Source organism: Camelus ferus, chromosome 18, assembly GCF_009834535.1.
Source record: "Camelus ferus isolate YT-003-E chromosome 18, BCGSAC_Cfer_1.0, whole genome shotgun sequence".
NCBI lineage: Eukaryota > Metazoa > Chordata > Mammalia > Artiodactyla > Camelidae > Camelus > Camelus ferus.
Genome location: NC_045713.1, coordinates 1,194,380 through 1,221,532, shown reverse-complemented (window position 1 = coordinate 1,221,532; position 27,153 = coordinate 1,194,380). Strand labels below are relative to the sequence as shown.

The 27,153-nt window shown below is 40.7% G+C and overlaps 1 long non-coding RNA gene across 1 annotated transcript; it reads right to left on the bottom strand.

Annotated features, from left to right (window-relative positions):
• Window positions 1-5,695: 5,695 nt before the first annotated feature.
• Window positions 5,696-25,541, bottom strand: LOC116657407. The gene is made up of 3 exons (XR_004312488.1): window positions 25,464-25,541; window positions 15,775-15,777; window positions 5,696-5,707 (listed from the first exon to the last, which is right to left on the bottom strand). It is a non-coding gene; the product is annotated as an uncharacterized LOC116657407 (long non-coding RNA).
• Between the last annotated feature and the right edge of the window lie 1,612 nt (window positions 25,542-27,153).

The following is a 27,153-nucleotide window of genomic DNA, read 5'->3' as shown; positions in this document are numbered from 1 at the left end:
ATGCAATTAACCATCCCAGTCTCCTTTCTTGTAAAATGATAAAGTTGGGATTAAATGACCTATAACATACACTCTTTCCGAAGCCAACCTCTAACTCCATGGCCCAGAGTGTCCTGCTGACCCCGACCCTGATTCTTGCCCTCTGTCTCTTTCCTATGCCCCCTGTAGCTGAGAGCCTTGCACATTTGCAACAGCTGCCTGCTGCTGCCCGAGCCTGCTCCATCCACTCACTCTTCTGCGCAGACTGACTTTTTGTTCTTTACAGGTGTCTGTGAGAGGAGATGGGCCCGTGGATTGATCCGACAGCCCTTGCTCTGCTGGCCCAAAGCCTGCTGCTTGGAAAATCCCAGGTAAAGCCTCTGACAGCATCATTAGTGTGAGTCAGCATGCTGTCGATCAGGCCCAGTATAATGGGGGGAGTGAAGGGTGTAATTTGCTTGAACACACACACTTTCCTGCAGGATGATTACTTTGCAGCCCACATACTTTGGGGGGTGGGGGGCAGAATTCCTCTTGAATCAGCACAGCCTTCTTTGTCACATTCTGTCTGAAGAAAGACAGCTGCTCCATAGTCAGGAATGGAAGGGTGAGAAACTAATGGAAAAACAAATAAGGCAGGGAGGCAGGATGTGTTTTTGCATCACGTGCTGCTCAAAGGCTTTCTCTGCCATGGGGATGGGTAGACAGTCCCATGCTTCCTTGTTTTGGGCTTTGATACAAGCCCAAACAGGAGACCTCTCTAGCCTTCAAGCAGTCAGCTTATCAGCAGGAAGGTACTGCTGATGGAACACGAGACTTTCATCTGTGCTTGGGAATCCCAACCTTTGGAACTTACGCTTCAGGTCCCTCCTGACCCTGGTCTGTTATCACCTCTGCTCTATGTTTTGACTCTTTACTTAGAAAAACACATAAAGAGCTGAACCTACCACAGAGGGAAGAGCACTACACTACATGGGGGGTCCTGGGTTCTGGTCTGTGGGTTGACCTTGGAAAAGCAGAGAGCCACTCCAGGCCTTGGTTTCCTCTCTTGAAAAATAAGGTTAGAATAAACAACCTGTAAAGTTTGCTCTTTCTAGATCCAACATTTCATGGTTCAACTTCTACCTCCACTGACTGGGGTGTCCTGCCCACCCTGACCCTGACGCTGCCCCCTGGTCCCTTTCCTAGGTCCACTGTAGTTGAAGACACTGAAGACATACCACCCTGGTTTCAGTGATTTAACACAATCCAACATACAAGGACAAAAAATACCAGCCCAGTGGAATTATGAGCATTATGCTTTTTTTTACTATTCATTTAGTAATAAATATGGGGCTTCTGCTTTGGGCCGAGCTTGGCACTAGGCATTATGGGGTGTATCCAAGGAGAACGTGTGGGCCCCGCCTACACAGAGCTGAAGGTTCACTTGACAATGTTCAATCCTCATGAAACAAGGAGGGAATAACTGAGCATTAACATGTGAATGGACACATGAGAATACAAGCAGCTCAACGTGGAAGATGCACAGGGACAGAGGTGGAGAGAAGTGTTTGGGAGCAGAGAGGGGTCGAGGCTGGCCCTCAAGGACGGGTGGAATCCGGCTGAGCAGAAAGAACCACAGAAAGACAGGGAGGGGGAGAAATCACCAGTATCGAGGGGCAGTGAAGACCCTGTTTAGAGCTGCTGTTTGGAGCAGAAATTACATGTTAAAAGTGAGGTAAAGTAATGGAGAGGTGGTTATCGTCATATACACACAGCATGTTGCTCATTAGAGAACTCTTTGTCTGGGTTATCTCATTTAATTCATATAATGTCCTGCTGAGTTGATCTCCCTATCTCTTTTGTACAGATGAAGAAACGGTGACTCAGAGAAGTTGTATAACTTGCCAACCGTCACAGAGCTCATACAGGAGGTAGAGGCAGAATCCCACGGCTTCTGAACTGAAGTCCACGTTCCTTTTCTCCCGCAATGCTGAGAGAGCCAGATTATAGTGGGCCTGAACTGACAGGCCAGACATCAGGAAGAGAAAAGTCTGAGATTCTAGACTCACAAAGTCATCATCATAACTTCCATTTTCTCAAATTGTCCCAACAATTGGCACCTGGTTGCCTGACTCGGGATAGAGCCACGAGTTTTGGGGAGGAGCAAGGGAGGGCAGACAGGGCAGAGCACACTTTGAAAGTGAAGGGTCAGTCTGGCTAGGAATTTTGTGGTAGGCTGGAGCAATCGTCGGGGAGCAAAACGCAGTTGCAGGAAGTTCATTCATGGAGAACTTATCATGTCAAGATTCTTTTCACTATTAAATATTGAGTGTTTACTATGTACGAGGCACTAAACCAGGTACTACTTTTTCTTCTCCAATGTCACGTTAAGCCAATCCAACAATGCCTCACCATCTTACAACAGCTTCCCTCTGTGTCCTTCCACTGTTCTGATCTTCAATTACAAATTCATTTTTTGGTCACCTATAATACAGCAAGCTGTATGTTAGGCTTAGAAGATATGCTACCAACTGCTGGTACAGGGATGAAAAAATTACATAATAAGATAGAGTTAAAATAGAAGGCTCTGAAACAGACACAAATGAATATTGAAATTTGATAAGTAATTGAAATGGCATTTAAAATCATTGCATAACCATATGATATCACTTATATGTGGAATCTAAAAAAAAAGACAAACATTACAAAACAGAAACAGATTCACAGACATAGAAAACAAACTTATGGTTACTGCTGGAGAAGGAGGTGGGAAGGGATAAATTGGGAGTTCAAAATTTTCAGATACTAACTACTATATATAAAATAGATTAACAACAAGTTCATACTGCATAACACAGGGAACTATGTTCAATATCTTGTGGTAACTTATGGTGAAAAAGAATATGAAAACGAACATTCATATGTTCATGTATGACTGAAGCATTATGCTGTACACCAGAAATTGACACAACATTGTAAACTGACTATACTTTAATAAAAATATATATACCAGAAAAAATAAAATAAAATAATCGGATAGTGCGGAGATAGCACACAATTTGGAAGGCCTTACGCTCGGATCCCTATCTGTACAATAAATAGATTCTGGACTAAAGAGTTAAATATAAAGAAGAAAAATCATAAAAAGAAATTGTAAAATCATGTTTCTTTTCTCTTAGGAATGGGAGAGACTTTTCTAAGCATAAAAGCAAGGAAACAAATCATATAAAAATATCAATAGATCTAACGTCACAATTTAGAAAAATGTACACCCAAAGAAAAACACTATAAACAATATTGATGGAGGTCTTCCAGGGCAGTCGGATTCTGTGAGTTCACGGCTGAATGATGCTCTTGGCTAGAAACTCAGCCATGATGGATAAAACACAAAAGGGAGGACTGAAAGATAGACTGGGGCTCAAGTGCAGGAGAAGAATATTCGTGGACTGGATACACAGAAGCACAAGCTGAGGCCGTGGGCTTGCTGGACCCCAGGTCCAGGATCAGGCTGAGGGTGGGATGTCTAAGCTCAATTCACTGCTCTCTTTGAAGACAGGAGCTGAAGAGAGAGGCTCATGGAGCCCCGCGAAAGGAGGCTGAAAGCAAAGTGCTACAAAATGTCGCTGAAGGAAAACATTTTCAGATCACGCACCTAATAAAGGACTTGTACCTAGGTTATACAAAGAACTCTCACAATTCAACAATAAAAAGACACATGACACAACTACACATGGGCGAAGGATCTGAACAGGCTTTTCTGCAAAGAAGAAACTCAAGTGGCCAATAAACATATGAAAAGGCACTCCAAGGTTATGAGTCATCAGGGACATGCAAATCAAAACCACAAAGAGGTCACTTCATACCCGCGAGGATGGCTCTAATAGAAAAGATGGATAATAACAAGTGTTGATAAGGAGGCAGAGGAAGTGGGATCCTCATACACAGCTTGTGGGAACATCAAAAGGCGCAGCTGCTATGAAAAACAGTTTGGCAGCTCCTCAAGGAGCTAAACCCATACCAGGGAAAGGGGGTGGCAAGGGATAAATTTGGGAGTTTGAGATTTACAAATGTTAACTACTATATATAAAAATAGATTTAAAGAAACTTTCTTCTGTATAGCACAGAGAACTATGTTTTTAATGAAAAAGAATATGAAAACGGATATATGTATGTATATGCATGACTGGGACATTGTGCTGTACCCCAGAAACTGACACATTGTAACCAGCTGTACTTCAATTAAAAAAAAAAAAAAAAGCTAAACCTAGAATTAGCATGTGACCAAGTAATTCCACTCCTAGGTATATACCCAAGGTATAAATGCTCATGTAAAAACTTGTATAGAAATGATTGGAGCAGGTGCTATGGACTGAATTGTGTTTCCCCAAAATTCATATGTTGGAAGCCCTAATCCCCAGTAGGATGGTATTTGGAGATATAGCCTTTGGGAGACAATTAGCTTTAAATAAATTCATGAGGGTGAGGCCTCTCTGAAGGTATTAGTGCCCTCATAAGAAAAGACACTGGAGAGCTTGCTCTCTCTCCATCTCTACCATGTGAGGACACAGCAAGGTGGCCCTCTGCAAGCCAGAAAGGCAGTTCTCACCAAAACCCAACCACACAGGCACCCTGATCTCAGACTTCCAGCCTGCAGAACAATGAGAAAGAAATTTGCTTCTTCAGCCACCTAGTCTATATAGTATTTTGTTATGAGAGCCTGAGCTGACTAGGACAGATTTTAGTACCAAGAAATGGGGTGCTACTGGAGCAAATAACTAAACACATGGAAGTAATTTTGGAACTGGGTAATGGGTAGAGGCTAAGAGATTTCTGTGGTTATGCTAGAAATGTGGATGTTACAATTCTGACACTAATTTCATTGTGTGTGTGTGTGTTACCCACACCAAGCAATTCTCTGACACATCAGGGTGTCCTACAATTTAACTCAATTCTGACACTATCTACCTGGAAGTAGAATCAGATCCCACAGGTTCAGGGCTCAGCTCCACAAGACTGCCCACAGTTCAGATGCCAATCACAAGTCCAGGTTGTTTCCTGTGCTCTGGACTAATGTGCTGTAAGGCAGAGGTTCCCACAACAACTTTCTTGGTTTGATTAATTTGCTAGAGTGACTCACAGAATTCAGGAAGCCAGCTTATGCACTAGATTACCAGTTTATTACAAAGGATATTAAAGGATACGAATCAATAGCCAAATGAAGAAATACATAGGGTGAGGTCCTGAACAAAGACGCTTCTGTCCTCATGGAGTCTGGGACCAGGCATGGCAGCTCACGGGTGCATTCTGGTTCAACAACCTGGAAGCTCTCTGAACCCCATCCTTTTGGGGTTTTATGGAAGCTTCATTACATGAGCATGATTGATCAAACAATGGGCCACTGGCAACTGAACTTGATCTCCAGCCCGTCTCCCCTCCCTGGATGTCCAGGGCTGGGACCAAAGTTCTGATCCTCTAATCACATGGTTGCTTCCTCTGTTGACTAGCCCCCATCCTTAAGTTACCTAAGGGCTTTCCCAAACTCACCTGGTTAACATAAAAAATACACCTTTATAGCTCTCATAACTCAGGAAATTCTAAGAACTTTAGGAATTCTTCTAGGAACAGGGATGGTCACCAAATATGTATTTTTTTTTAATAAAGGAGACATTATTTTATTTAAAAATCTGTCTTCTAAATTTCAAAAAACAGTATTTCTCAAACTGTATGCCTTGAAACACAAGCATTTCTTTTTTTCTTTTTTTTAAATTGAAGTATAGTTGATTTATAATGTTGTGCTAGTTTTTAGTGTACAGCATAGTGATTCAGTTATATATACATACATATATTCTTTTTCATTATAGGTTATTATAAGCTATTGAATATAGTTCCCTGTGCTATACAGTAGGACCTTGTTTATCTGTTTTAGGTATCGTAGTTTGTTTCTGCTAATCCCAAATATGTATTTCTTATTATAAATCTCAGTATCACACGTTAGTGGTGATTCTGGTGAGGTCTCTGATGGAAATGAGGAACATGTACTGAAAACTGGAGGAAAGGCAATCCTTGTTTTAAAGTGGCAAAGGACTTGGCTGAACTAACGTTCAGATGTTTTGTGGAAGGTAGAACTTGTGAGTGATGAAATCAGATGTTTAGCCAGGGAGATCATTCTAAGCAAAGAGGAAGGAGCAGCTTGGTTTCTCCTGACTCCTTACAAGAAAATACAAAAGGAGAGAGAGAAATTCAAGAAGGAACTGTTAAGCAAAAAGGAACCAGATCTTGAAGGTCTGGGAAATTCTCAGGAGAGAACACTAATGGTGTGTTAGAACAGACATTTGGTAAAGTGATCTTGGGTGTAACTCCTGGACTTAATCAGCTTCCTCAGCAGAAGCCAGAAATAGAGATGGTACTCAGCTAGCAAAGACACTGCCAGTTTGCACTTAAGGGGACAGAGAGTGGGATGGAATGAAAGAAGGCCGTCATACTTCTTGGATTCTACAGAACTAGTCCATTGAGATATTCAGCTATGAACATGCACTATTCTTTATGAAAAAGGAAGAATGACCATAAAGGCAGTTCAGAAAATATCAGGGCTGCCTCCTTGGTTTCAGAGTGAGGTCATTGCTTTAATTTCAACTGGCTGGACAGCCTCCACTAGAGTGGAGGATGGGGCTGCCAAGAACCTTGGAGGTGGGATGCCTGCCTGGCAGAGCCAAGGAAGCATGATTGCCACCTGAGCGCATCACAAAGGCAGGACTGCCACCCTCGTGGGTCCAGAAGGTGGAATATCAGGCCAAAGAGGATTTTACTCAAGCCTAAAGATAGAATTCATCTTCTTAAGTTTTGGGCTTGCTTGGGACCTGTCACCCCTTCATTCTTTCCTATTTTACTCTTTTAGAATGGGGATGTCTATCCTATGCCTGTCCCACAATTATATGGCTCATAATTCGTCTGGTTTCATACGTGGAAAGGAATTTTCCTTGAATCCCACCTATATCTGATGATATTTAGATAAATCTTGGACTTTAGACTTCAGAGTTAATGTTGGAGTAAGTTAAGATTTGGGGGCCTGTTTAAAGTGAAGTTAATGTATTTTGCTTATGAGAAAAACATGAATTGGGGGTAAGTGACAGAATGCTACAAACTGAATTGTAGTCATATGTTGAAGCATATGCGGCAGACTGAGATGGCTAAGATTGTATATAAATCAAAAAGTGGAAACACCCCAGTTGTCTATCAATTGGTGAGTAGATCAATAAAATGTGGTATATCCATATAATGGAATATTACTAAACCATAAAAAGGGAATTAAGTGCTGATACATGCTACTGTGATGGATGAACCTGGAAAAAACTATGCTAAGTGAAAAAAGCTAGACACAGGTCACATACTGTATGATTCCATTTATAAGACATGTCCAGAACAAGCAACTCAACAGAGACAGAAAGGAGGTTACTGGCTGCCATGGACTGGAGGTACGAAGGGGATGAGAAATGACTGCTAATAGGTGCAGGGTTTCTTTTGGGGTTAATAGAAATGTTATGAAATTAGGGGTAATGGTTACACAGATTTTTGACTATAGCAAAAACTGCTGAATTGTTCATATTAAAAGTGTAAATTTTATGGTATGTGAATTATATCTCAATGAAACTATTGTTTAAAAAATGCTGCCTAGGGCTATAGGTCCTCGCAAGCTCTAAGCCTAGGGAGGAAGGTAAGCACAGAGCTGACCTGCAGACTAGGAGGTGGGCCAAGCTTTAATCGCTTCTGTTACTGGAAATGTGATGGACCCTATGTCAATACAATCCTAGTTCTGGATTGGGATCCTGGAGGATCTGGGGGAGGCAACGGCACACCACTAGACAGAGAAGAATAAATACATGAAAACAAAGCAAAAGCAAAGCCTATAGGAAATTGGACTGTAAACTCAAATATCAAAATACAAGAAAAGTACATCTCATGGAAGACAACCAATGAAATCAACATTCAGAACAGAACACAAATTTACTAATGTGAAATTTAATTTATACAACAGTCTGGCAAGGACTTTTAAAAATGTGTTTTTAGAATACTCAGAGAGAAAAATGAAGACGTTTTACATTTTAAAAAGAAATTACAAAATAAAACAAGCAGAGCTGAAAAAGAGCATGGGGATTTTAAAAAAGAATCCATTAATACAACCTCAGAAAAGAAAAATCATGGCCATTATAATTTTACAAAATGGAAACAAAAGGAGGGTGAATTAATGAATATTAATTAATTAATTAATGGACAATAGAATTGAGAAATTCACAGACAGACAGCAAACATGAAGGAGCAGTTAAGAGACATGGAGGTTAAACTGAGCTACTTCAATATATAGCTGGTAGGAACTCTAGGGGTTCCAGAACAAAAGAGCGGCAGGAGTGATGGAAAATCCATTTCTTTTGGAACAAATAACTCATAGACATTTTCTAAAATTTTAAAAAATTGTCTTCAACTTGGAAATGCACACCAAGTATTGAACAGGACCAAACTGCATAGAAAGCTCAGAAATACACCCTTGGATCTATGAAAAGTCAACATGTGAAAGAGACAGCATCATGAATTAATGGAGAAAGGACTACTGCTGGAGAAATATGAAAAATATTACGTTCTTACTGCATACTGTAAACCAAAATAAATTTTAAGTGAACCAAAAGCCTAAATTTCAAAGGCAAAGCTTAAAAACTTTTAGAAGAAAACATAAAAGGATATCTTTATAATCTTTTGATAAGGAGAATCTCCTTAAAAGAAAGCACGAAACAAAGGAAATGGTGGATAAGTCAGACTACGTTAAAACACAAAACTTCACAATCAAGATAGAAAAAGGAAGTTAAAAGACACACTGAAAGACGATATTTACCACGTACAAACAAAGATTTATAGAACGCTCATGGAATATCTATTAGCAATACAAAAAGGACAATCCAATAGAAGGAAATGGACAAATAATAAGAATAGGCAATTTATAGAAGAGGAAGGCTGAACTATGAATAAACCTAAGAAAGGACCTCAATCTCACGAGTAAGCACGGAAATACAAATAAAAATGTCAATGAGTGTCAATTCATACCAACCTGACTGACAAAAATTAAATTCTGTCCCTGGAGAAACAAATTCTATTTGTATTGCTGGGGGGGAGTGCAAATTGACATGACAACTTTGCAGGTAAACCTGATTGTATTTAGTATAAAGAAGATTTTTATATTCTACACTCAGGAAAGAAATTCTTCCATAGACTAAAGGAGCTATATTATGAATACACATTACAAATAGGAAATGAAAGGAAACCACATGAGTACTCAACCCATTCACAGGAGAATGGATAAGGCATTCGTGGCATGTTAATATAGGAAAAGGCACTGCAGCTAAAATGCATGAACTACAGCTACTTGCATCAACATTAAGAAATTTTGGGAAAATGTTGAATGAAAAGAGCAAGGTGCAGAGAGGTATAGTCCAAATACACATTACATATTATATATATATACATACATACACACTATATAATATTATAAATATATTATGTATATATAGCATATGTAATGTAAATTTAAAACATGTAAAATCATATCACTGCAAATCTGTGGACATCTAAATCTGTAGCAAATATATGGAATAAAATTGTTGAATTCATAGTAGTTGTTAACTAAATGGGGAAGTAGGAAAGGGTTTGGAATTGAGGGGAGTGGGTCATGGAAACCTCAAGTTTATCAACAAAATTCTGTTTATTTAAAACAAGTCTGGTGGGGAGGGTAGAGCTCAGTGGTACAGTGCATGCTTAGCATCCACGAGGTCCTGGGTTCAATCCCCAGTACCTGCATCAAAACAAACAAACAAACAAACAAACCTGATTACCCACCCCCCAAAACAAGAACAAAACAGAAATAAAATAAATTAAAATGGAAAAGATTTAAAAAATAAAAATAAAAGTAAATCAAGTCTGACCTCAATATAGAATAATGTTAAGATTTTAGAAAGCAAAGTAATGGGTGTTTATTTTATTATTTTTAATTTTTGCTGTATGTTCTAGATGTCTTATAGTGACAATATTAAAAATCCAGAAACTTCCGTACTAACAGACAAAACTATAAATTGGGAAAGAATAATCGCAACATGTGGCAGCCAGATGACTGAGGTTCTTGTTATATACTAAGTGCTCTTATTAAGTGATGAAAATGAGACGAGCACATGAGGAAAGCTGAGTAACAGCATTAAGAGGCAATTTGCAAGAAGAGAAATACTAGTGACTTGTGAACTTCTGAAACCAAGTTCAACATCACTGCAAAAATGCAGATTGAAGCGGCGATGAAATATAATTTTTTTTTTTTTACTACCAAATTCTAGGAATTTACCCTTAGGAGGTAGCCAGGAATTCTATAAAATTTTATTTTCAGGGATATTATTGATGGCTCCTTAGAGGGGTGAAAAGAATACATGGCAATAAAGTGCATGCATCTGTCCAAGCCAGCTATCTAGGAGAAATTTTGGATTCATTTGATCCTTTTACTCTCCATCACCAAACACTGTTAGTTCTGCTTATTAAATTCAAAGTCACACACTTTTTCTTCACATTTTAGCATCTGTGAAACTGGGATGTGTCTTACAGCCACTGCCGGCCAGGGGGAAGTCATGATGTCATTGTCATTGTCTAAACGTGCTCATCAAAACTTGCAAAATAGATAGGTCTCATGTTCTTTTCATAAACTTCATAAATGTTATATAAATTTTATATGTGAAAATAAGCTCAGAATTGCATATTCGTCTCAGAAGTACCATCTTAGTACAAGTAAGAGTGAATTAAGATGAATCTAAGCAGGTTAAGTAAAACATTGTCGAAGTCACGCATTTATATCTCAGGGAACTTAGAACAAACCTTAATGAAACTAAACAGAGTGTGTGAAACAGGCAAAAAAATGATGCTTTTAAATTAAATGAAATGTGAATTAGAGTGAGTATAGACAAAACTAAGCAGTTTGTGTCAAACAAGCCCAGAATCTATCATTCTTTTTAAAACCAATTCCTTATGAGGCATTAGAGCAAGATCTAGTTGATACTAAACAGTTTATACGAAACCAAGCTCAAAATCACTTGTTCACATCAAACAAAATTTCTCATGGCTCATTAGAACTAGTTCATATACAACTAAACAGTTTACATTAAGCTAAGTGCAGGCTCAAACATTCTTCTCAAAAGTAACCTTAGGATGAATGAGTGTAGTTGAAAGTAAGCAGCATACATGAGATAAAGCTTGAAATCCCTCGTTCATCTCAAACAACACTCCTAAGCTTCATCAACTTTTTTATGTGCAAACAAGACAGAAGTGTTCCTTGCCCTGGTTATCAAGGGGTCTTTGAACTCAGGGATCATTTGTCACCCACCCCTTGAAAGTCAGATTTAGGTTGCTTTGGATGAAAAGGATAATCTTAGCGGCAACTTGGGGAAAGCATTTTAGGGACACATTAAGGAGGATTTGTAGGAGCTCTAAAGGAATGTACAAACAGTGATTGGGATAAAAAGTTAATATCCTCATTGTGGAAAGGGCTAGTGAAAATCTGTAAGAAAAACCTTAAGTGTCCAATAGATGAAGGGGCCAAGAACAGAGAGCTCACAAAGGGGGAAATAAAATCAGCCAAGAAACATTTGAAACATATATAAACTCAAAAGAAATCAGAAAAATGCAACTAGGACAAGAAGTTAATTCTGCCTATCAGATAACCAAAGACTGAAATGATACACCAGTCCACTGCTACTGAGATTCCAGGAAAACACACACTGTTACATTCTCCTCGCAGGAGGGTGCACTAAAGCAGCCTTTCTGGAAAGCTATGTGCCAGTGTGTAAAAGGAGCCTTAAACACATCCACACCTTGCTTATTTATGCAAAAAAGGAAAAAAAATAAGAAGGATAAACCAAAAAGTAAATAAATTGATTATCTATTGGCATGGGGAAAAATATAAAGAAGGGGAAAGAGGAAGGAAATCTTACAGACAGGGAGCAAATGACCCTTCTCTGAGTATATATGTATCTTTTAGATAGTTCTGAATTTTAGAAACATGGTAATATTGTACATACGCCCAAATTAATGAATAATTAAAAATCAGCCAGGATATGGAGAGACTCCAAACAGAATACAGATAGCAACAAATGAACCTATATATTATGTTACAAATGATTAACCGAGCTGCACATAGTGAGGAAGAAAACTAGCCTTTGTAACTTTGGAAAATACGATTTTGACTATATTGTGCGAGACTAAAGACCCAAAGAATGGTGCATGTACTGTGCTCAAATTAGTAAGTGTTTCTCTCAGGGGTGTGGGCTAACAATTCGGAAGAGACTTTCTGTGAATACTGGGCTGGAATAAATACATTGTAGGCAATATCTGCAGGGCTCCTCACTGCCAGAGAAAGAAGCTGCAAATAAGGAGAAGGGGAAGATAGACTTAACCCTGTGGTTTGGGATTGCAAACGGAGGTATCAGTATGAACTCATAGTTCTCAGACAGAAAAATGCAGAAATATACATAGAGGTGTTTGCATGTGTGGATTAGTATAGCTACATATATTTTCTAGCTACATCCACGGAGAGGGCCTAGAAGCAATGACATCCTAGTAGGAATGAGGACGCTGAGCAACCAGATCTTCATTTCTAAATAGCATTCTCAGTGAAAGGAACCAGGATTTGTTGAAGAAGTGGATGATTCCAGAGCTGGGACCGGGAAAAATGCAAGATAAGCCTGGAGCATCTCATGTTCCCAGAAATTAAGAAGTGCTCAAAAAAGGAAAGGAACACTGAATAGGCTTCTAATAGACAAAGCTAGAGCAAATGGAGCAGCAAAATAAATAACCACTTTATTGGATTTTACCCCACAGAGTGAGAAACAAAGGAACAAACAAAAAGAAAATCCATGAGTCTATAGTGATACAAATAATTGAATAAATAAGTAAAATAGGAGCAAGGGGAAAACTTCTTTGCAGAAGAATTCCAATTCATAAATGTAAAGGGAATCAAGGAAATAAAAAAATCATTAGGCAAACACAGCAGTAATAATTGTTGTAAGCAAGTTCCACCAACAGATGCTAAAATTTGTAGTCAAAAGATTGATATTAGCTGCATTTCTATACATCAACAATGAACAATCTGGAAAGAAACTTTAAAAAACAACTCAGTTTACAATAGCATCAAGAAATAATAAAATACTTTGCAGTAAGTCTAACCAAGGACATAGAAGACTTACACACTGACAACTATAGAATACTGCTAAAAGAAATTAAAGAGCAGGGAGGGTATAGCTCAGTGGTAGAGTGTGTGCTTAGCATGTACAAGGTCCTGGGTTCAATCCTCAGTACCACCATTAAAAAAATAATAAACCTAATTACCTCCCCCAAATAAATAAATAAATCAAATTTAAAAAGAAATTAAAGAAGATACAAATAAACAAAATTGCATCCCACGTTTGTGGATTGGAAGACTTAAGATGCCCATAAAAACCAAAGTAATCTACGTATTGAATGCAATCCCTAAAAAAATCACAATGACATTGATTTTTTTTTTTTAAGAAATAGGAACATTTATCCTAAAATTCATAGGGAACCTCAAGAAACCCAGAATAGCCAAAATCATTTTGAAAAATAAGAATAAAGTTGGTGGACTCACATTTCCTGACTTCAAAACATTATAAAGCTACACTAATCAAAACAGTGTAGTCTGGCACAAATACAGACATATAGACCAATGGAATAGAATAGAGGGTCCGGTAATAAATCCTCATGTACATGCTCAAATAATCTTTGACAAGGGTGCCAAGGCCATTCAATGGGGAAAGAACAGTCTCTTCAGCAGACGATGCTGGGAAAACTGGATGTCCACACGAAAAGAATGAAGCTGGGCCCTTATCTTATGCCATGTACAAAAATTAACTAAAAATTAATTAAAAATCTAAGTGTAAGACCTAAAATTTTATAGGAACATAGGAGAGAAGCTTCATGACACTGGACTCGGCAATGATTTCTTGGATGTGATACCAAAAGCATAGGCAACAAGATCAAAACCAGACAAATGGGACTATATTGAACTTAAAAACTTTTGTACATCAAAGGACACACTCAATAGAATTAAAACACAATCTATGGAATGGGAGAAAATATTTGTAAGTCATATATCTAATAAGAGGTTAATACCCAGAATATATAAAGAACTACAACTCAACAACGACAACAGAAAAATCAAATAACCTAGTTCAAAAATGGGCAAAGGACTTGAACAGACATTTCTCCAAAGATGATATACAAATGACCAACAAGCATATGGAAAGATGCTCAATGTTATTAATCATCAGGGACATAAACATGAAACCACAATGAGATGTTGCCTCACATCCTTTAGGATAGCTATTACTTGAAAAACAAAAACAAAAATGAAAACAAAAAACCAACAAAACTGGAAAATAACGAGTGTTGACAAGATTGTGGAGAAACTGGAACCCTGGTGCACTGTTGGTGGGATTATAAAACTACTATAGAAAACACTATGGATGTTCCTCAAAAAATTAAAAATAGAACTATCATATGATCCTGTAATCCCACTTCTGGGTATATAGACCCAAATAAATTGAAGTCAGGGTATTGAAGAGATTATTTGCACATTCATGTTCATAGCAGCATTATTCACAGTAGCCAAGAGGTGGAAACAATCCAAGTGTCCATCAACAGGTGAATGGATAAACAAAATGTAGTATATACATATAATGGAACATTGTTCATCCTTAAGAAGGAAAGAGAGCCTGTCACATGCTACAGCATGGGTGAATCTTGAGGACATTATGCTAAGTGAAAGCCAGGCACAAAAGTAGTGTATGATTCCATTTATATGAAGTATCTAAAACAGTCAAATTCATAGAAACAGAGAGTAGAATGTGGATACCAGGAGCTGGGGGTGGGGGTCGGGGGGTTGTTATTTAATGAGTATAGAGTTTCAAATTTGCAAGAAAAAAAGTTCTGGAGATCTGTTTCACAACAGTGTGTGCATACTTAATACTACTGAACTGTACACTTAAAAATGTTTAAGATATTAACTTTTATGTTGTGTGTTTTTTACTACAAAGTAAATAAATACAAATTTGAGAAGAAACAGGATATTTGCACAGACTTAAATGAATGTGACAAAGAAGAGGGATACATACATATATATGTATATACACACAATGGAATATTACTCAGCCATAAAAAAGAAATATCACCCCTTGCAGCAACATGGATGGACCTAGAGATTATCATACCAGGTGAAGTAAGTCAGGCAGAGAAAAACAAATATTATATGATATTACTTATACATAGAATCTAAAAAAAAATACAAATAAACTTATTTGCAAAACAGAAAGAGACTCAAGCAACATAGAAAACAAACTCACAGTCACCAAAGGAGAAAGGGGAGGGGGAGGGATAAATTAGAAGTATGGGATTAACATATACAACTATATATAAAATAAGCAACAGGACTACTGTATAGCAGCACAGGGAACTATGTTCAATATCTGGTAATAACCGATAATGGAAAAGAATCTGAGGCTGCACATCTGAAACTAACACAATATTGTAAGTCAACTACAGTTAAATTTAAAAAACCCCAAAATCAAGGAAAGAAACTAAAAATCTCCTCCCACCTGAATAGTTATTAATTACAAAGGGAAGATAGTAACTCTACAGTGGACAAACAGAGCAGACACCAGACATCACCTTAACCAAGCGATAATCAAGGTTAACAGCACCAAAAATTAGACTTGTCACCCTATGAACCCCCTCATATAATGCACCAAGAAGAGAACACTGTCATTTCTGTGGTTTTCATGCCAGAAATGCATTAACCTCACTCTAATCATGAGAAACCATCAGACTGACTCACATTTGGGGACATTCTACCAAATACATGACCAGTGCTCTTCAAAAGCCTCAAGTTCATGAAAGATGGAGCAAGGCTGGGGAACTGTCACAGGTTGGAAGAAACAGGAAAAATGACAACTAAATACAATGTGTAACCCTGGAATGGATCCTGGACCAGAAAAAGTACATTAGTGAAGAAACTGGTGAAACCATAACAGAGAGTCTGTAATTCAGTTAATAGTTTTCTCGCAGTTTCTAAATTTCAATAATTGTCCTATGGTTACACAAGATATTAACATCAGGGCAAGCTAGATGAAAGGCTTACAGGAACTCTCTGTACTATTTTTGCAAGTTCTCTGTAAGTCTAAAATTATCTCAAATTATAATTTTAAACAAATATTCATACATTTGGGGGAAAACCAGGAGATTGTTTTCCAACAACCTTTCCTGAATAAATAATCTGAAATGTAAAAGGGTTTATATAAAAAGATGTTTATCATAGCATTATTCATAATAATTTTAAAAATCAGAAACAACCTACATGCTCATGAACAGGATGGTTAATAAATTATGATCTCCTCTGGGTTCTTGGCTCTGACTACAACCTGTATGCTGATGACACCCAAATATACGTCTCTGCTCACAGAGCGACTGCTGGCTTCACATCTCCTCTTAGAGGAAGGTCTAAGAGATACATCAAAATAGTATGGCTAAAAGGGAGTTCTCAGCTCCTTCCCCAACCCAACTTCTGTCTTCCTTGTGGCTTAAGGGAGAACCTACAAGTCATCCTGGATTCCTCTCATTTCCTTGTCTTCCATACTTAATCCATATGCAAGTCCCTCCTCTCTCCTTCCAAAACATACCACTGGTCCATTACTTCCCTCCTGCACCACTGCTCCTCCTGATGCAAAACATCGTCTATCTCCCTGTGCTCCAGGGAGCACAGGCTCCCATGGTCTCCCTGTTTTCTCTTCTGCCCTCTCTCATCATTCTCCACGCAGCAGCCTGAATGATGCTAAAAGACATCCATCAACCTGCTCTTCCTCTGCCTAAAGCCCTCCAGTGGTTCCCCATGGCACTTAAAGGCCAACTTCCTTACCGTCTCCAGCCGGGTCCTTCTGGAGCCTCCAGGCCACCGTCTCAGGCCAGCCCCTTAACCTCTCCCCTCCTCTCTCCCATGTTCTGGCCACAGTGGCTTCATTCAGTTTCTTGAACAGCAAGGTCCTTTCCTCCCCCAGGAAGGTTCCCTCTGTCCAGAAGTTTCTGTGCCTAGAGCTTCTCCTGGCTCTTTCCTTCTTGTCATTCAGGGCTTGAACCAACTTTCACCTGTTTGCGAGGCCTGATTTGGCCACTTAACGTAAAGCAGACCCCACCCCCACCCCCACTCTCTATGCCAATCATGACTTTTAATGACTTCTGAAAACTAGTAATAAATAATTATCTATAATTATTTTGTCCATGCATTTGCACAATGGCTAACATTCTGACTCTTTTCTCTAAAATGTAGTCTTCATGAGACCTGAATCGTATTTTGAAAAAGTTCAGATCCACAAAAAAGTTGGAAGAGAACATACACGTTACTTAGTTTCTCCAAATGTTAACATCGTATCACATTATCTCAGCCTCTTTCTCTCTTTACACACACACACACACACACACACACACACACACACACACACACACACACATTTTCCTTATCTGAAATAAATTGCAGACATCATGGCCCTGCATCCCTAAATACTTCCTCACGCAACCTAACAACAGTGACATTTTTCTACATACTATGATCATCACACTCAAGCAAATAATTCTACAACATCATTTATATACAGTCCAAATTTCTCCAATTGTCCTAAAGATATCCTTTACGTCAATTAATTTTTCCCCTGATTCAGGATGAAACCTAGCGTCAAGCACTGCATTTGGTGATGTCTCCTGAGTCTCTCCCACTTAACCTGCCTCTTAGTTTTTCATGATGTTGACATTTCAAAGCGCCCCCAGGACCCGTCTGTCTGACAGAACGCACTGCACTCTGAATTTGTCCGATGATTTCTTCATGGTGGCAGTTTTCATCACCTGGGTTTTCTTTTAGCCAGAGGTTAACTCCAGAGCCACTTTGTTCAACATGGTGGCTACTGGCCACATGTGGCTACTGAGCACTTGAAATGTGGCTAGAGTACCTGAAGAAGTGAATTTTTACTTTTAGGTAGTCTTAATTAATTTGCATCAAAGTGAAAACCTGACACACTTTACATTCACTGGGAGCTTTCACAGGAACAGAGCACAGTAATGTTCACGTGGCTTGGGTATGTGGGTCTGTTTTTTTTTCACTGTATATTATGAACACTGTCTGGTTCGAGGTCTGCTTCAGGTGGAAAATACAAACTGAATTTTGAAGACTTAGAAATAAAAAAGAATCTGTCCATCCATTCATTCACAAAATCTGAATTCAAGTCATGGTTAGGAAATGTAGCAACACACACAGAGAAATACACACAATTTAAAAAGTCAGAGAAGCACAGGACAGCAAGGGTAGGCTGAAAATAACCCACCAGGGGGCAGATTCTACCAGGTGGGAATCACGTATCTCTCACTCACCGAAGTATCTGTACTATCCACACTGCACCTGACACGGAGCAGGTGGGTAACAGAGATGTGTGGAATGCATGAGAGTGAGTGAGTGAGTGACCCAATGGTCAGGCCGTCAAGGAGGGAAGAATGGCTTTGCTCAGAGAGCCAAGGGGGCCTTTCCCAGCAGACCAGCTAGCACAAACAGGGTAACAATGATGCCCTAATAGTAAAAAAAAAAACAAAACAAAAAACAAAAAACTAGACTAGAGAGAACAAAGGCAGGGAGGGCTGGGAAGACCTGGCAAAAACCCAGGGGAGCATTCAGAGTTCCTGGGAATGGCTCAGTCCGCGCAGCAGAGCTGCCAAGAGGAGCAAAGAGGGTGATGAGATGAATGAGGCCCGGACCTTGCTCCTCTTTGGACATTCTTAGTGCGCACTTGTTTTGGATAAAATACGCCCTGTGGCAGGCAGGGTGGCATGGTCTCCATCATGACTTGGCTCCTGGCAAGCAGGGACTGCGGGGTGACACCCATGCTTGTGAGTGACCTGGAATGGGTGCCACGTCTGGCGGCTGCCTCTGGCCTCCCATACCCTGAGCAGGCGCACACACAGGGACCGCAGCAGAGAGGCTCCTGTCCTTCCTGGGCATGACATTTGTCTGTCTTTCCCAACAAAGGACTTGGCAAGTTGGGGACTAATATATTTACTCTCCTGAGTGTGTTGTGCCAAGTACTTATATACCTTCCAGATACTATTCTCACCCCGATGAAAACTTTGGAAGGTAAGTATCATTATCCTCAGTTTAGATAGGAAGACATTTGGTTTCAGGTAGGTTGAGTAATTTACCGAAGGTCACACAACTAGTCAGTGTCTGTGCTGGCTTCTGAGAGTCGCTGGGCCCCAAGGGGACACTCTTTTCACTTGTCCACCTTCCTCCGAGGGAGAAAACGATGTCATCACAATTCCTGTCTGAGTTGTCTTTGCACAGCTCTGGTGTCTGCGCCCTACAACAACGCTACCTTATTAAGTTGTGCTGTCCTGGAGGGGTAGATGCCACCTTCTGCATTTATATACAAACATAAATAGTGTGTGTGTGTGTATATATATATATATATATATATATATATATATATATATATATGTATATTAGATAGATATTGCATTTTGTCTAATTATAGGAAGAAAGTCTCGCCATTTAAATTTCTGAATCGTATTATTAAAAGCTTGAGAGAATGACTATTAAATCATAACTCAACCACCACCAACCTGTTCCTCATAAAAATGGTTTTCTACATTTGAATGGAATCTGATCCCTAGATCTGCATGGGAACTGTCTTCTGGTAAGAGCAGCACTCCCAACCAGTGCCAGACCTCATTGTTTACTACAAAACTGTAGCCTCGGCTAAAACTGCCAGATCCTGGAAAGGCAACCCTACGCCTGCCTAAGTGCTTTTAGCTAAACATTCTTCCATTGAAAGGTTGAGTGTTTCCATCTGAGAGGGCTTCAGTTTTATAGTGATCAGAAAGTGGGGGGGGGGGGCGTCGACGTTCTGATTCCCCCACGGAAGAGCATTATCCCATGGAGAGCATTTAAGAGATGCTGAACAACAAGATCCACTTTAGAACCACAAATAAACTTCCACTGCGATGAGGTCTGGGAAAACCTTGTGTTATAGAGCTCTTCAAGACTCCTACATTAAAATGTGGATTGAATGTGTACACTTACTTTCACTGCCTTCCTAAAACTCACAGAGACTGTAAAAAAGAGATTTTAAAACAAATATGTAAACACACATGTATGGGGAAATGAGAGCCGAGAAGACAGCAATGAAATTTGGGAAGATGGATGGAAGCAGATGTATGTTTCATAAGTGACGTATGAAATCCTATAAAGCTACATCCTAAGCCACCGGTGGGCAGAGCTGTGAGCCACTCTGATGTATCCCGCAAAATCTGGAAGAGCTGCAGGAAGTGGTACTCTGAATTTAGAGGGAGGGCAATGGCTAGAGTGAGAGGACTGGATAAAAAACTGAAAAGATCTGAAGGGAGGGCAGCAGAGAGGATGTAGCTCTGGCACCTACATCCTCGTGTGTGTAGGCTCCAAGGCCATCTTGAGACGGCTTAGCTAGGCAAAGCCTTCTGTGTGCTTCCCTCCACATCTGCCTACAATTAAACACTTCAAGTTAAAATTGTTAAGATAAATGTCAAAAGGCAACTTGAAAAAAGGCAACAGCTTGAGGGTGTAAACAGAGTGGGAATTTGAAGATTCTTGGTACACCCACAAGAATTAGTGTGTTTTTGCCCCAATGGACTAAATCCTCTCACTCACCTTGTGTACCTCTGATGGGAGGTGGTGGGAAGTACAGTGCTCCGGGTGTGACTTGAATTTCTTAGAACTAAAGGAATCTGCACCTAAAGGCCCACACAGACTCTGACAGAAAAACTGTCAGCTTCCTAGAATTTCTTTCTTGCCACCAACTGCCATAGACGCCTTTGAGTTGCACATTTCTGAAATTCGTCAAGAATTATCTTCTAGCAATACACTGAAATGTCTTTGAGCTTGGCGGTTGGATTTTTAACTCTCGGTCAGATGTAGTCACCTGCCTTGGCATCAGCGCCTGTGTTATCATAAAACGGCACACAAATCATTTTTGTGACAGGTCTGAGTCGTAAACAGGGAGACAGCTTGGTGTAGCACGGTATTTTTCAATTTTAAGTAAAGAATCTCCTTGAAAGAGACGTTAAAAAAAAAAAAAAACCCTCTCCCATTCCTCAAGTGTTGACTCAAATTATATTTTTGCTACTGAGACATACACTAACTTTAAACAAGATAGAAATTCCTTATGCTTATAGTTCTTAAACTATCTCTACAAAGCCAAAACAGATAGTCAAATTAAATTTAAACAAAATACAGCAAAAACACAGTATCTTTAAACTGTTTTGAGTTCCCTATGGTTTGGATATAGAAGGTAGATGATTGCTCCTTTTGTAATGACTAGAAAATAACTGGGTAAAGTAAAACTTCACATGTTAAAGATACCAGATGGCTGTGGGTGCAAATAAATTTAAAGGAATAAATTCCAGGGAAAAGAGAGCACTTCCTAGCTGAGCAGAGATCAGCAAGCTTCCTTCCTAAGGGTGTCTGCCAATTTGGGGCACAAGCAGAGGTTCTGGCTTCCCATAGGCAGATAACTCAGTACAAGTCATGTGATAGAAAACTGGCAAGTGGGAAAAATCATCTTTCATTTCTTCATGTCAACCCACAAGGTCATTAAAAATTACAATGGCTTCTCTTTTCCCCATAGAGTTTACTGGGATTGTGATTAAGACTAGAGCTTGCAATGTTCCCAGCAGCACTATTTACAATAGCCAAGACATGGAAACAACCTAAATGTCCATCAGCAGATGACTAGATAAAGAGGCTGTGGTATATTTATACAATGGAATACTACTCAGCCATAAAAAAGAATAAAATAATGCCATTTGTAGCAACATGGATGGACCTGGAGATTGTTATTATAAGTGAAGTAAGCCAGAAAAAGAAATAAAAATACCATATGATATCACTCATATGTGGAATCTAAAAAAGAAAAAAAGACAAACAAACCTATTTACAAAACAGAAACAGACTCACAGACATAGAAAACAAACTTATGGTTACCAGAGTGGGAAGGGATAAATTGGGAGTTTGAGATTTGCAGATACAAATATATATAAAATAGATACACAACAAGTTTATACTATATACTGCAGGGAACTATATTCAGTATCTTATAGCAACATACGGTGAAAAAGAATATGAAAATGAATATATGTATGTTCATGTACGACTGAAGCATTGTGCTGTACACCAGAAATAGACACAACATTGTAAACTGACTATACTTCAATAAATATATATACATTTATTGTACATATATGCACACTATATATATACAGTATGTGTATACACATATTTTATATATATACCCCCCCCCCAAAAAAGACTGGAGCTTGATTAGAAAGGCAGAGAAAGGGTCCCTGCAGCCTTCTGGTTTTGGGGAAGGATGATCACTGGAGGGGAGACCCTGAAATAAGCACAAGATAGATCTTACTCTCAATATATTTGAAAGCAAAGGAGAACCAAAACTAAGTTACGCTCAAGCTGGGCCCTCTTCCTGATGGCAGTGGTAGGTTACTGATCAGAACCTGCCCTTACCACTTTAACTAGCGACTCGCTTTGTTCATCTTTGGCATCAAAATGGGGGAGGGGGAAGGGGATAGCAATGGGAGGGGTGCAAAGCGGGCTACTGGGGGCTGAGGTTCTACTTCTTGACAAGGGTATTGGTTACACAAGGGGCTGCTTGGTGTTGAGCCCTTAAGCTGTCCATTTTTGATTTGTAAACTGTAGGTGTAAATTTGTTTCTGTAGGTGTATTCTATTTCACCATTTTTTTTTTTTAAGTTTAAAAAAGCCTAGCTGACTCCGCTCCTCCCCAGAGGCTGGTACTCAACGAACGGCTTTCTAAGAACGTGAACACAGATGTCGCTCATCATCAGCTTCAGGAGAAACACTGCGCATGCTTGGATATTGCCGACAACGATTTATTGTAGGGAGAATACGGACGTTTGTGTACTTGTAGCTTTATGAGAAGACACTCATAGTAGATGTTGAACTTTGGGTATTGAATCTTTCCGCATACTTAACGGTTTCTTTACATTTCTTGAAGTGCGGGTTATAGCGTGGGAAACTCCCAGGGCGTAGTATCCTGGTAAATCTTGGACTTTGAAGGATCTTGCTAGGATTCTTTGGTTTTTCTCTAACTAGTCACCACCTCTTATGAACACACCAAAACCACAACTATCTGCAGAACAACCATCGATGAAAAAGACCAAAACCTACCAGAAAAGATCCTCTACAAAGAACCACAACGAGATGGGGAGGAGGGGCGGACTGGCGACATAACACCCCCCCCCCACCCCTTCGCTGTTGGTCACCCACAAAAACGGGAGAAGAACTACATAGCAGAGGTTCCCCCACAGGACTCAGAGTTCTGAATCCCCCCTCGGGCTCCCCGGCCCAGGGGTCCGGCACCAGGAAGATGAGCCCCGGAGCTTTTGGCTCTGAGGCCCAGCGGGGCTTAATCTGAGGAGCCCACAGGACTGAGGGAAATAGAGACTCACTTTAGACGACGCACACAGAAATCTCACGCGCACCGGCACCCAGCGCAAAAGCAGCAACTCGATAGGAGCCTTGAACCAGACCTACCTGCTGGCTTTGGAGCGGCTCCCGGAGCGGCAGGAGGAAGGGGGCGGCCGCGGCCCGCCGTGGGCACCCAGGCAGCCATAGCGGGAGCTCACCCGACCAGGGGACGCCGGGGTGTGGGCGGGCCCACCACGGCCCCTTGTTAGGGCCGAGATCGGCCCCGCCCAACAGCCTGCAGGCACCAGCGCTGGGAAGCCTCAGGCCAAACAACGAACTGGGCGGGGCCGCGGCCCCACCTAGCATTAGATGCTGCCTGAAGTCCTCCTGAGCCCACAGCTGCCCCTAGACAGTGGCCCTTCTCGCCAGAGGGCCAAGACCCAGCTCTGCCCACCCGTGGGCAGGCGCCAGCCCTGACCTCCAAGAAACCGGTTCTAGTCTGTAGCCCAGCCTCGCACACCGGGGGGCAGACACTAGACACACGAATACCACAATCCCGCTGCCTGTGGACTGAGACTGCCCGCAGTAGGCTAGACCCTGCCCTGGGACCAGGTGGGCCCTTGCCCTGCCCACCAGCAGGCCAACACAAGCTTTAGGACTCCCAGTACCCAACTGTGTCAGGACCCACCCTTCCTCCCCCTACAGTGATCTGACATCAGCTCTGGGATCCCTGGGCCCTGCAGCCACACTCCAGGACCAGGCTCTGCCTGCCAGTAGTCTGGCGCTATCCCCAGGACCTGGCTTTACTCACAGTGGACAGGCAACAGCCCTGGAGTCTTCTAGACCCTGAATCCACCTACTAGTGAGCTAGCACTAGCCCCAGGGCCCCCTGGGGTTCTTCAGTCAACTGCCTTGGACCAGGCCCCGCCAACCAGCAGCCAGCAGCCTCCACACAAGGCAGGGCCCTGACAATGCCAGCCCAGGGGCCATCCTAGCCTGCCTGATATATTTACATCATAAGGGTCCCAGAAAGTGAAGGGAGAGAGGAGCTGAGAACATATTTGAAAATATAATAGCTGAAAAATTCCCTAACCTGGGAAAGGAAAGTCACCCAAGTCCATACATACAATGGAATATTACTCAGCCAAAAAAGGAATGAAATTTTGCCATTTGCAGCAACATGGATGGACTTGGAGTGCATTATACTAAGTGAAATAAGCCAGATGAAGGTAAATACTGTATGACTTCCCTTATATGTGGAGTCTTAAAAATACAAACTAGCAAATAAAACAAGAAAGAAGCAGACACAGATACAGAGAACAAACTAGTGGTTACCAGTTGGGGGAGGGGAGAAGGGAGGGGCAAGATAGGGGCAGGGAAGAAAAGGGAAGGTTATTATGGGGTTATATTAAATCATGTGTGTGAAACTTTTGAAAATTGTAAAGCACTACTGAATTTAAAGAATCTTTCATTCAATAAAAAAAATAAAATATTTCTGAGTCAATAACTACATCAATCATGCTTTCGCCTCTGTGGACACATGATCAACAGCCATTACTTAACTACTCCCATCAGCCTGCCCTCAAGGTTACCTAATAACATAAATGGAATCCACTGTAAGAATTCTTGGACACTCCAAGCTTCTAGCCAGCATTCATTTTTCTCCTTTTACTCACAAGGCAAGTCTTGGTCCCTAGTCCCAAACAACAAATAAACTTTGGGGAAAAAACAGCCTTAGAATTTCCTTCTGGGGTATAGTGTACCTCATGGCCATTAGAGGAGAGGCCTAGTCAAGATTTGTTCTGCAAAGACAAAGGGAGAAGGACTATTTGACTTTCAAAATCCCTGTTCCAACTGTGAGATTCTGCAGTTTCCTGATGAAACAGAATGAAGGATGGAACCCTGGCACTTACCCATTAAAGCAATGACGAGTGGGTCTAATTTGTGGTATCTCTAACTGATAGTTTGCATTTTAAGGTTAAGATATTTTATTGCTTCCAGATGGTCAGCTAACTTCCAGCCAGAGGAATATTACTGCAGAGTTTAAGAATAGCTATGATGCAAAGAGAGATTTTAATTATCATGTAAAGAATCTAATTAAAAAGACATACAGTAGTTGGCTCTTCACATGCTCAAGCCTATAAAAATCAGTAGTTTAAAAAATTACCTTAAGGAGGAAATTGGAAAATTATTCAATCTGAAGTAGAGACACTTGAGGAATTCCTCAAATTAGAGAACTAGAATTAGGTTAACTGCTTGTTCCTAGATGCGTTGATTTCCTCGTTGTTCCTTCTACCCAGTTTTATGACACAAACTTGTGAAGGTTCTTTGGGTGTTTTTGCTTCCTGGTTAATTTCCAGAATGAGGCAGATTCTCTTTAATCAAGCAAGCAAGCAAGCAATGGATCAATTTCAGCATCTGTGAACTTGACACCTGTGTTCGGATCCAGATCCTTCCCCTTACTGGGTGAGCTTGGGCAAAGCTCATAACACCTCTGAGCTGCAGCTTCCTGGTCTGTAAAATGATAAACCTCACTTAGGGTTTCTGGGGCATGTCATGAGACAATAAAAGTCAGCCATTGTTATCTGCAGAGCTTTAGAATGGGCAACTATGCACAGATGAGGCCAAGGATTGTGGAAGACGGGTGACTAGTGGGTAGAATTCTACAGAGAGGTATTCTTCAATGGACTGTCTTCTCTGTGACTTCCTCTCCCTGGCTCCTAAGCTCTGCAGCACAGAAATATTTTGCAAGAGGAATAGCAGTGTTTGCAGGAGGAATGGGCAAAGTGTCCTGTTGCAGGCGAACTGAGCTCTTTGCATTTAATGATTTGGAACCAGAAAGCTACTGACATGTGATATAGTGACCTTAACTAAACACTGTCTCCCCACTTCCCTGCATGATACATCAAGACCTCCGGACCCACCTACCCCGTCTTCTCTGTTTGGCACCTTGAGGGCAGTGCTGGAACAAAAAGCTGAAAATGGCCAGCAAAACTCAATCCAGGAGGTTCATGTAGCTTGAATAAACCTGAGGACTCCAAGCATGTCAGTCCTGTTCTTGGAGGCTAATGTTTCTACAGCGCATTCTCCTCTGTAGCTCCGCTAAGTGCAGTGAACCTTGGCCAGATGCTATAAAAGAGAAAAGTCATCCCTACTCCGGTTCCTCCGTGTTGGAAACCCTAATTTATTTGGCACTGAGGCTCCCCCCTTTTTTTAATGGAGGCACTGGGGATTGAACCCAGGATCTCATGCATGCTAAGCATGTGCTCTACCACTGAGCCATAACCCCCCTGCTCCAAGGCTCCCTCTTGTTAAGCATAAGCCAACTGGACAGCTGACCCACAACCTGGGGAATCTAAATTTCTGAAGGGGAGGTAGATGAGAGCGGGAGGGGTCATTATGAAAGAATGAGGCATGGCCTCCTTTCCTACACATCAGTGGGCAACAGGACAGACAATCCGTAGCCTAGACCAGGTAGGACTCAAAAGACAGAACGTTGGTCCAGGTCAAGGGCTGTTTAATTTGTTCCTTGAGTGACTCTGATAGCCTTGCCTGTGTTTGGATGGGAGTTGTAGGTGGCTAAACTCCCTGGACTATCTTTTT